Source organism: Leptonychotes weddellii, unplaced genomic scaffold (assembly GCF_054177405.1).
Source record: "Leptonychotes weddellii isolate Sample4059 unplaced genomic scaffold, ASM5417740v2 HiC_scaffold_4465, whole genome shotgun sequence".
NCBI lineage: Eukaryota > Metazoa > Chordata > Mammalia > Carnivora > Phocidae > Leptonychotes > Leptonychotes weddellii.
In genome coordinates, this window is record NW_028011487.1 from 1 (window position 1) to 8,516 (window position 8,516).

Sequence of the window (8,516 nt, forward strand, 5' to 3'; positions counted from 1 at the left end):
AAAAAAAAAACCCAAACACGAGACAAGCTTTGTACACGGAGCAGGGTCCGGCTCCCACCCACCATGCTGCGACTGCAGGGGCAGGGTCTGCGCCCAGAGCCAGACGGGCGGCGGGGACCGCCGCTCCCGCTCCAGCCGCGACGCAGAGCCCCTGGCGGTGAAGAGCCCTGCAGGGTGTGGCTACTGTGCCCGCTGTCATTACTGCCTGTAATGACGTGGCCCTCTGTGCCAGCCCTCTGTGTCCGTGTGCAGGTGAAGGAAGAGTGGACTGTCCCCTCCCGGGAGGGAAAGCCGGCAGCGGTGGGCTCGAGAGCGAGGGCGGCCGACCGTAGCCCACCCACCACAGCCACTGTGTTCTGCCTTATCTCAACGTTCACCTTTTAAAGACCTTAATTAGAGGAGCGCTCTCCCAGCAGCTGGGGGGCCGGCGGGTCGGGTCGCTCAGTCCCGGCTGCTCTCGGGCCGTGGGATCTGGGCCAACCGAATCCGAATGGATTTCCTGGCTCCTCAGCTGTAGGACAAGGTGAGCAGTGGCAAGAGCTCCCGGATCCGTTATTCCAGTGATGTGTAAACGTTTGGCCCCAGGACCCGTTTCTACCCTTAAAAACGACCCAGGCTACGTGTGTGATCGGAGCACGCCAGCCACAGACACACGTGCGCGGGCGCCTGGCCCGTCTGCCCCCCGGGCTCAGCCGCCAGCTCCCTGGGGCGGGGACCGGGGGCCTCTTCCTCGCCGCGTCCCCAGGGCTGCGCAGCAGAGACAGCTGCAGCCAGGCGGCCGACGGCACCAACCCGGGCCGAGATTCTGTCCAGGAAGAGAACGGGCGCCGGGAGCCCCCATGGCCCTCGCGCTCCCTCCAGGAGCTGCGGGAAGCATTTTGGAGACCTGCCCGCGAAGGAAGCCTGCTGGGCCCCGAGACGCGACCCGCAGCACGCTTCTGACCGGGGCTTAAACGCCCCACGCCCTGGCTTCGCTCCACCTGCGCCCTACACTCCCGTGTGCAGGGGAGAAGCGCCAGCAGAAAAGAACAATCCGCGAGGGCTCAGGCTCCGCCGGCCGCCAGCGCCGCAGAGTGAGTGAGCGGGCGACACGGGGACACCTGGGCCGGCCGGGAGCGGCTGAGCAGGATCCACTACTCAATCGTAACAGCATGTGCTCCCTCCGATGGTATCCGGGAACCTAAATTAATCCCAGACACCGGGCTGGAGGCAGAAGCAGCAGCTGATCTCGTCCGGGCAGCAGGCCACCCGTGTCCTCCTCTTTCCTCGATCAGAACTGCCTTTCAGAGCAGCCTGATGTAGGACAACTGGGAGGGGTCAAGGGCAAGAGAAGCCAGGCCTATGAGGGCGGGCACGCAGGGGGCAACCGAATCAAGGCTGGAACCCAGGCCCCGGGCTCTGGGGCGGGCGCTGGGCACAGCAGAGCCGAGAGGTCGGGGGCCCAGGGCGTCTGCAGGGGTGAAGGCGCAGGGCCTGGGGGAGCGTCCTGCCGCGCGCTCTGGGAGGGTCGGTGCACTGCCCGCCTTCCTCGCTTCCGAAGGGGGAGGCGCCGGGCACCAAGGGGCAGAGCTGAGGTTCGAAGGCACACCTGTGTTCTTCCCACTCCGCGGGGCTGCAGGGGGATGGTGGTGGCTCTCTGGGCGGGACGCTCCCGGGCTCGGAAACACAAGCTCAGGGCCGTGTTTCTGGAGCCCAGAGCGGAGACAGAACAAAACCGGGCAGGGTTCAGGCTTGCGGGCGATGGCAGAATCCGGAGCCCAGCTATCTGGGGAACGTGAGCGGGCGACGCGTTCAGGAGCAGCCCCAGGGTTTGGGAGGATGATGTAAGTTTGCTCGTCTTCGCTGTGCACAGAGGTTTTAGTTTTTCGCAGGGCGCCGGGCTGGGAGGGAACTCAGTTTGTCTCGCCTGATCCATTTCACACGTGCAGGAACTGAACACAACAGTCAGGGGCCCCTCTGTTTGGAGCGGCTGCAAGTTTTCGGCCCCGTGCCTCCGAGCCATGGCGCAGACACCTTCCCCCACCCATCGCACCCGAGGGGTACCGCACGTTCAGGGACGAGGCGTGGCCTGTCAGGATGCTTTTCCCGTAGAGACACAGGACAACGAGGGGAGAGCACCATCCGCGGTGGGTCCCTGCCCCCCAGAAACAGCAGGCCACAGGGTCCAGGAGAGCAGCTGAATTCTGCGGGTGAATGAGGTACAGCCACGGAAATGCAAACCCTTTGTGCAGCCCGGACTCGTTCCTGCAGCTACTATAACAAATGCCACTGATCTGGTGGCTTAAACAGCAGACCTTTATTTCTGCTGAAGGCCAGGGTCCAACCAGTGTCACGGGGCTGAGGTCAAGGTGAGGCAGGGCCGCGCTCCCTCCTTCCTGTGTCCTCCAGCTCCTGGGGGCCCAGGCGCCCCGTGGCTTGTGGCCACGTCCCCGGTCTCTGCCTGTGATCACATGACCTCCCCCGTGTGTCAAATCTCCTGCCTCCGTCTCATAAGGACACTCGATGATTGCGTTTAGGGCACATCGGGAAAATCCCTCCATCTCAAAATCCTTAGTTTAGTCACACCTGCAAAACCGTGGTCCTTTCAGGTGCCACATTCCCAGGTTCCAGGGATTTAGGACCTGCTATCTCTGGGGGGCCTTTCTTCCCCAAGCACAAAGTCTTTCCAGAGCCCACGTGCGTGCGCACAGGAAGAGGTCCCGTGCCCGGCGGCCGGGCGCACCTGTGTGGGGAGCTGGGCAGGCAGCTGAGGATGTCCGGGGCAAGGAGGGGAAGGCCCCGCCGGCCGGTGCGAAAGCCCAGCGCTCGACAGCACCGTGACGGGGGTCGCCGCCCCACACTCTCCGTGTGCTGAGGGCCCGTGTGTCCTCCGTGTTAAAAACAGTCAAACTGCAGCAGTATTTTTTTAAAATGAAGTTGGGAAATAAAATCCGCCTGGAGTCAGGGCCCCGGGGAGCCCACTGGCAGCGTCCCCTTCCGGTCTCACCGAAATGGCAGTGCCGTGGACAGCTGCAGGGGAGCTGGCCTGGCGCTGTGAGTCACCAGCAAATGCACGCGACCGGCTTTCTGGGGAGCGGCCTGGGGACAGCACAACGCGGAGCCCCGGCCGACAGCAGCGCAACCGGCTCCCTCCGGGCCGGCAGCCAGCGAGCAGCCAGAAGGCTGGCGGGGGTCCGCGACACTGCCTGGAGGGGGCTCACAGCTCGGATGGCATTTGAGAAAAAAGGTCAGGCAGAGCCTGCCGGCTGCCCCTCCATGACACACAGCAAACCGCACGGAGTCAGAACAATCTGCAGGTGGCGGGTAGGTGGGGCTGAGTAGGGGTGTGAGGAGGAGGAAAACCGAAACAAGAGAGTACTATGATTCAGCAGAGGCCCTGCCCACACACGATCTGCCCTGTGAGAAACAGAAACCCGGACGCCATGCAAGGCGAGGCTCAAGGGCTGGGATGGCGGACGGGGCGGGCAGGCTTTCTGCCCGCGTGCACGCGCACGGGAGCGTGGAGATCCCCACGGAGGCCCGCAGCCGGGCCGCACCGTGCCGGCCGAGCGCACAGCACGAGCTCTCGGTTTGGAATCCGCGGCAGGCAGCCGGCTCCGGTGTTCCCAGAGCCAGGCACACCCTGTGCGGTCTTGCACACGGTCCCAGAGTCCCGGGCCGGAGACCCCGGCAGAGCTCCCCTCACTTCCGTCCGCCGTCCCGGCCGGGGTGCTCCGGGCCTCCTCCAGCGTCTCCTTCTGCAGAGAGCCGCGAGGGAGAGCCCCACGCTCCCTCCTGGGGTGCGCAAAATGCAGCCCACGGTGGCCCTGGGCCGCCCCGGTCTGCGGTTTGCTGCCACCGTCTTGACCAGCACCAAGGCCGCCGTCAGACGCCTGCAGGCCTGTGAACACGGCGAAATCTGCGTGCCTGATCTGAAGCCACACTTCCTTCTGCCTGCTTAAAATTTTTTTTAATTTTTACTTTGTTTTAAGTGGGCTCCACACCCAGTGTGGAGCCCAACACCAGGCTCAAACTCACGGCCCCGAGATCAAGAGCAGAGCTGAGATCAAGAGTCAAATGTTTAACAGACTGAGTCACCCAAGAGCCCCTGCCTACTTGTTAAAAAAATTCAGATGAGAGTTGCATAAAATAAGACAAACCGTTGTAAAGGGAACATCTCAGTGGCAATGAGCGCATTCGCAGAGCTGAGCAACCACCACCTCTACCAATTCCGGAATATTCCATCACCCCAAAAGGAGCCCCTTTCCCACCCGCATCCCCCACCCCGGCCCCCCGAGCCCCCTTCCCGTCCGCGGATGAGCCCGTTCCGGGCGTGTCACCCACGTGGACTCACACCCCACGTGGCCTTCTGTGTCCGGGTCCCTCCCTGAGCGTCCCCGCCCCCATCAACGGTCACTCCCCACCTTCTCCCCAGCCCCGGCCCCCGCGAGCCCCCTTCCCATCCGCGGATGAGCCCGTTCTGGACGTGTCACCCACGTGACTCACACCCCGCGTGGCCTTCCGTGTCCGGGTCCCTCCCTGAGCTTCGTGGGCTCGGGGTCCGTCCCTGGGGCCGCCCGTGTGGGCGCCTGGCTCCTGCTCGCGGCTGAGGGACACATATGTCTGCACGTGGTGGCACGTTGATTGCTCCACCTCCTGGCTCCTGTGAATCGTGCTGCTGGGAACACTCGTGTGTGTGTCCTTCTTTGAGATTCTCTGCAGCTCTTCTGGGGACCTTCTAGGACTGGAGCTTTGGGGCCAGCGGGCTCCGTCTGCAGCTCTGCCATCCCTCCAGGGCCCAGAGCCGGCCTCGCGTCCTGCCCCGCGTGCCTGGCATTCCTGCAGCGCGACCACTCAGCATGCAGGTGCGCCTGCGTCTGATGGGCATCTGCACGCCCTCAGGTGACGGGCAGTGGGGATCCTGCGGGACGGCGATGAGACTCGGGTGCGAAACCAGAGGGGCACCCGAGAGCCAGCCATCGAGGGAAGTTGTGTTTTAACGCTCTCTTGCAAAAAATCAAAATGAACGCAGAAAATCCATGATGAATGAAATGCTGACATTTAAAATCACGACAGGATTGGTAACCACGCGTGAGAACCACGCTGGAGTCTGAGGCACGAGGAAAAGCCAGGGTGCCCGATCCTGTCCACACTTCATTCACATTTTGAAATTCGGTTCATTGTGCATTTTCTCATTGACTTAGAATTATTAATGGAAATAACAAATAGTGTTCCGTTAAAATGTTTACTTTCACATAAAATCAAACGTGAACAAATTGGAATGAGTAAGTTAACGTTAACGTGAATTTTTTCTTTTGCATTAAACTGCTGTTTGATCCCTGAGGTTCTGGGTGCATTGTGCACCCGGGGTGAGTGCCCAATGGCCGCACCCGGCCCCAGCCCAGGACCAGGAAGGGGCTGGCACAACCCAGAAGGCCCTACAGGAAATGAGGTGTTGTCTGTTGGTCCCGAGGTAGAGGGGAATGGGGGCTGCCGGCGCGTTATTCTTCTCAGCCCCCGTTTCCCTGTCGATGACACAGGGGTCCCGACAAAGCCTCTGCTGCTGGTGGGGCAGGTTTTCAATGAATGCCCATCTCTGTCTCAGCCTTAGGGCCCTTAGGACCAACTTCCCAAAGATGTGGGCTCAGGGCAGGCAGCCCCCCAACATGTGCCCAAGAGGCACCGTGCTGGTGAGGGTTAGTGTCTCTCTGGACGCGTGGGAACAGTCCTGGTGTGTGTGCAGGGGAGGGGAGGAGGCCACTGGCCCGTCTACAACTCAGCAGGGCCCCCTCGGGGAGCTTTCGGCCACAGCGCCTCCAGTGAGGCCTCAAGGGAGCAGGCCAGCGCTTTCTTTCTCATAAAATGATTTGTTCTGCAGATGGCACCAGCAGGCACGTCCCTCAGCCCCGCCTGGCCCAGGACCGAGCCCAGTCAGCACAGCCAACCAGGTCTGCATCCGCTCCCGTACCCTGCCCTCTCCCCCTCCTCGGCCCGGGTGGGCTTCCGACCCCCGGACGGCAAGCGGGAGGTGCCCCCGGTGCTCCTTCCCAGCCCGGGGCCCCACAAGGGTGTTATGGGTTAAACTGGGTCCCCACCCCAAATTCACGTGTTGACATCCCAGCGCCCAGCAGGTCAGGACGGGAAATTATTTGGAAATGGGGCAGTCGCAAGGGTACTTAGTTAAGGTGAGTAGGGTGGGCCCTAAAGCGATGACAGCTGTCCTTACAAAAAGGCGACACGTGGACCCAGACAGGCAGGGCAGAAACCCCATGAAGACGGGGCCGATGCTTCTACAGGCCAAGGCACGCCGAGATGACCGGTGACCTCCCCCCGTGAAGCTGGGGAGCCTGGGACAGGTTCTCCCTCAGCAGGAACCAGCCCTGCACCACCTTGATCTCGGACTTCTGGCTCCGGAGCAGGGAGAGGGTACGTTTCCATTGTTTCCACATCAGCATTGGTATGGCCACCCCGGGAGACCGAGACGCGGGGCTAATATACCTAGAAGGTCCAATGGGAGCCGGCGGTGCTCGGGTCCCCACCCCAAACCCTCGGACACCCCCGTTTGGATCAAGAGGACGACACCTCAGGAAAAGCACCTGGCAAGGGGCTCAGCCTCAGGAGTGGCTCAGGCGGCCTAAGAAACGCGGCAGAGACCAGCCTTAAGTTTTGCAAGATGCTGACCCTTCTCAGGAGGGACCGAGGCGTGTCGGGGGCACGTTTCTCCCAGGCCAGCTGGCTGTCCAGGGGGCCCAGGGTGTGCACACCTGTCTCCTGAGCGCTCAGAGACTCTCGTTCCCAAAAGACAACAGAGGGCAGACACTAAAAGCTGGAGCCAGGCGGGCGGCTGGCCCGACATCCCCGGCCCTGGTGGCACCTCATGCTGGTGTGAAAGCCACGCAGGGCGGGTTCCCTTTCCCCGCCGGCCCCCCCTGCTGCTGAGCCCCGGCCACCCCCGCCCAGACCCGGAGGAAGCCAGTGATCTGGCTCCTGGCGAGAGCCTCGACAATGCAGTGGGAGATGACGACTGGGAATCGGGATCGCGCACGTCTCTGCACACACTGACTCAAGGGGACAGGAATTCCGCCGGCGGGTGTCTAGACTGCGGTGTTTCTGGGATGCAGGAACCCGGAGCCAGAAGTACGGCCCGTGGGGTGGGCTGTGCTGCCCTCTGGTGGCCCCAGCTGTATGGGCCCTGCGGCGCGTCCAGTGCCGCGGGCGTGGGGGTCCAGGCGCTCGCGGGCTCCGGAGGGGCAGGCCGCGCAAAGCCCGCATTTATTTGCGGCAGGATGAGACCCCTGGGCCGGGGATTCCACTGACCCCAGGAGACGGCGCTCTGTGGCCACTGGCCGCCTGAGGTCCCGGATGCTGCGCACACTTCATTACACACACTCAGTGCGGTGACTCACAGACGCTGGTTTACACGGTGTGACTCCTAGGGCTTGATTCTGTGTCTAGTGTGAGCAAGGACTTAGTTTCCCAAAATAAGGAACGCAGGGTTTCCCCATCCTGGCCCTGCTGACATTGGGGTGGGTTACTCTCTTTGGGAGGCGTCCTGGGCACTGTGGGCAGCTGAGCACCCGTGGCCCACAGCCCCTGGATGCCAGGAGCACCCCAGTCGTGATGACCCCAGATGCCTCCACACGTGGCCCTGTGGCCCCTGGGCACAGTCATCCTGGGTCAGAATCTCTGCATAGGTGATTATTCTTTTTTTTATTGGAACCAATGATCCCTTCTTGGAAGCAGAAACCATCCAGGCAGCCCCTGTCCTCCCACCTGTGAGGAGCCCCCTGTCAGGGCTGGGGGTGTTGGGGGAGCACGGGAATGAGGGCTGGAGGAAAGCCCACCTGCTCCGCCTCGGGCAAGGCGCGGCCTGGGCAGAGGCCACTGTGCCTGGGACGGGCACTCAGGCACTTGCTGGGTCCATGGGGCCAGGGCATGGAGGCGGGTCTGTCCCAGGGGGCACAACCCACCAGGAGGGCTCACCCGTTGCCCCAAAATTCTGCCTCTGGATTTTGTTCAAAGGTCCTTAAGCAGGATCCTCCCCGTCCCGGCTGCGCCTGGACACAGGAGCATATGCCCCGCCCACCACAGGGCGACAGGGAGGATTACGTTCTAGAACTGCGTCTGTGTAAAGGTGAACATAAACCAGGCTGGGTTCATTATTAAATACTCACTAATACGTTAGTCACCCTTTGTTCACGGGTTTTATTATTTTTTAAAGATTTTATTTATTTGAGAGGGAAAGAGTGTACGAGTGGGGGGGGAAGAGGGAGAAGCAGGGAGCCCGATGCAGGACTCGATCCCGGGACCCCGGGATCACGACCTGAGCCGAAGGCAGACGCTCAACCAGCTGAGCCACCCAGGCGCCCCTTGTTCATTGATTTTAAAAGAAGTTAAAATCGGGGCGCCTGGGTGGCTCAGTCGTTAAGCGTCGGCCTTCGGCTCAGGTCATGGTCCCAGGGTCCTGGGATCAAGTCCCGCATCCGGCTCCCTGCTCTGCAGAGAGCCTGCTTCTCCGTCTCTGTCAAATAAATAAA

At 62.0% G+C, this 8,516-nt stretch overlaps 1 long non-coding RNA gene across 1 annotated transcript; it reads left to right on the forward strand.

The window, feature by feature from the left end:
* Positions 1 to 3,071: 3,071 nt before the first annotated feature.
* On the forward strand, positions 3,072 to 8,228 carry LOC145719443 (uncharacterized). The gene is made up of 3 exons (XR_014142380.1): positions 3,072 to 3,303; positions 5,858 to 5,927; positions 6,276 to 8,228. It is a non-coding gene; the product is annotated as an uncharacterized LOC145719443 (long non-coding RNA).
* Positions 8,229 to 8,516: the final 288 nt, after the last annotated feature.